This window comes from Apis dorsata, unplaced genomic scaffold (genome assembly GCF_000469605.1).
Source record: "Apis dorsata unplaced genomic scaffold, Apis dorsata 1.3 scaffold_488, whole genome shotgun sequence".
Taxonomy (NCBI): Eukaryota; Metazoa; Arthropoda; class Insecta; order Hymenoptera; family Apidae; genus Apis; species Apis dorsata.
The window spans coordinates 40441-43974 of record NW_006263722.1 but is presented as its reverse complement, the minus strand read 5'-3'; positions in this window follow the sequence as shown (position 1 = coordinate 43974).

Here is a 3534-nt window from a genome sequence, read left to right as displayed (position 1 = left end):
AATAGTAATGTTGCTAGCAACATTCAATAATGAAATCACATATAAAATTTCAGTGAACTTTAAATTCTATAATATATATAAATATATAAACTAATATTTTATTTGAATATATTAAATTTTATCTCTTAAAACAAAATTCTAGTAATAATGATATTAATGAATAATATTAATGAATCAAAATTCATTAATTATTACAAATAGGAATTATTAATTAATTGATTATTACAAAATATTTGTCTATTTTGTAATATTATAAAAAAAAAATATTCAATTATTTTTAAACTTCTTTTATTATTATTTATTAATATATTCTTTTAAAATAGAAAATATAATAAAACATTTTATATTATATAAATTTTATAGATTTGAAATATATTTATTTAATTTAATTTACATTATTTCAAATAAAAAAGATTATTTGAAATTGAAACAATTTGATAATTAAATCATTTTTTATTGTGTTTCAAATTCAACAATCCATTGTATCTATTATACATATACATTATTTATGTACGTATATAGATTATGACTTACATATAGATATTATTATTATAGATATGACCTAATAATCTAATATGACCTAATAACTTTAATCATTTCAAATGTAGTGATTGAATGAAAATAAGAACATTACTATCTTTTATGAAAGTGCAAAATATTTTAGATTAATATTATTAAAAAAAAATTCGGAAATAAATAAGGAATAATAAAAAATAAAAAAATAATATTTAGAATTAAAAAAGTTATTTTATTTCTATTATAAATAAAATATAATAATTTAATGTACAGAAGTACATAAAAGAATACAATAAAATTTGTATAATAAGTATAAAAACAATTTCTCTTTATTAAATTTCTTAGTAAATAAGTTTAGTATATAGTAGAAAATTGATTAAATTAAAATAAAGAAACTATATTTATAATATTAAAAATTAATATTTCCACTATTAAATTACACACATTTAATGAATTTAACTGTTCTATTTTGTATATTAATTTTTATAATATCGTTTAATAATTTCGTTGATATTTTAATTTTAATTTTTTAACTCTTCAAAATCTGTATTTCTAATATTTTTGTTGTTTAATAAATAATTTTTAAAAATATTTTAATCTATGTAAATGGCTTACAATTAATTTAATAGCGAGAATTTCTGTAATATATTACGCATATTTTTATTTTGAAATTCGCTTAAGATTGCTGCTTATTATGAATCAGATACATTCGCGGTATATAATAACACACGCGTTATACAATATAAATATAATGAATAAAACATAATTTTTTTGATCTGAAAAGAAAAAATTTTTTATTAAGCAAAGATATTCTCATTAATATTCTTATTACAATGAAAAAAGAGATAAATAGCGTTGGAAAAATAATAGTATACTTAATATTTTTTGTATCGATATTCATAATATCTTTTTATGATCTTAATAAGTACATGTCTTACATAAATTACATAAATTAAATTCATTAAATAATAGTAAATTAAGTTAATCAATCAAACTATTTTTAATTGTAACTATTTTTAAATTTGTAAAAATTATTAAAAGAAATAAATTATGGAAAAAGAAAGAGTCGTAGAAGACTACTAACGTTATCGAGATGGAAAAAATAGATTATTGATTATATATGAATGGCTTCAAATTTCAAATTAACATCATGCAAAATTTTTTTTCAAGTTATATTCTGCAGAAATGCAAGTTTATTAATTTCTGGAAGATGAAAAAAAAATTTCCATTAACAATAGAATATAAGAAAGAATAATTAATAAATGATTGATTTCAATGAAGAAAGAACTTTATTTATTAATAAAAAAAAATTTAATGCGATTCTGATTTGCATATTGCTATCATGATTTAAATATGCAAAATAAATATAAAAGCAAAAATTGTGAAAAAATAACAAATAATTAACAATAAAATGATGATTTAGAATAAAATCGAATAAAACCGATTTATATTTTATTGAAAGAATGAATAATAAAAAATATTTGAAATTAATCATATAAATAAATAAATATTTATTTTTCAATATAGTAATATATAGAAAATATAATATATAGAAAAATTATAGAAATATATTTTATAATAAAAAAAATATTACTTTTATCATAATCTATTTAGTCATCTAAATGAATATAATCAAAAATTGTTAGAAAAAATTTGTACATATTATATACAAGAATGAAAGATAATATGATAATATATTATTAAAATCATATTGTAAAAATCATATTGTAAATATTGGACAATTCATTTACTATAATAAAAAAAATATAAATTATTGCTAAATAAAATAGTTAAGAGAACCAAGGCGATTATACAAAAATTAGAATTAGGATTCTATCACAGAAAAATCAGATAAATTAATAATACAAAATTTGACAAAATCAATTCATCTATTAAATAGCATTATAAATAGCATTCTTATAAGCATTTTCTAAAAAAAATTAAAACAATTAATATAATATAAATAGAATCAAAAAAAAATCCAATGATAAAAGATCCTTAATCCGTAAATAGTCTGTAATTATATACTCCACAATATGGATAACCATATTATTGCTATAATAATAAATTTTAATAGAAAACCTACAAAACAAAAATAAAAATTTGAATAAATATAATTTGAAAGCAGTTGAAAGAATACTAAAAAGAAAAAAGAACAATGATTTGATAAACTGGATATTTGAATTATATACGAATAAATACTGATAACAAAGACAAAATTTTCCTTTATAATATTTACACTTATCTAAATACGTCCTGTTTATATCATAATTGAAACAAGAAAAAAAAAAAACAAAGATCAAGATATTTAGACAAATCTTCTTCGCCATAGTTAAAAAAATAATTAAATTCAAAACAATTATGAAAGAATTGATTCTATAAAATAGGATATTATCGAATCAGATTATCAAAATAAAAAATTAAGGAAATGTTTTCATTCAAAACAAACATCTGGAATAAAAAGAATTTAAAATCTCAATTCTTAGATATTGTACGAAAAAAAATTTTCAAAAGATTTCGAATAAATTACGACATAAAAAACATAATAAATCAATTTGTAATAGTTTGTAGTCGAAATTAGAAAATTAAATAAGAATATAAAAAATTCAAAATAAACAAATAAAAATAATTTTACAGAAAAAGATAGAAAACCAATAAAGATCAATTCTTATGTATGTATAAATACATGGAATGATCAAAATAATACAAAAGCAGAATTTTAAAAATAAACATGCCATTATCCATATATTATATTATATTATATTATATTATATTATATCCAAAATGTTTTTTCTAAAATAACATTTTTATTACAAAAAATTTAGAGAATTAAATATTAAAAGAAAAAAAATATTAAAAGAAATCAAACAAAACTTCTTTAAAGTACAAAATAAGTTAACTCCAATAAATAAGCATGCATAAAAATTATTAAATATAGTAAATATTTCAAACTAATAATTTATAATATAAATTATAATATAAATTCAAACCATAATAATTTTATATTAAAAATTAATC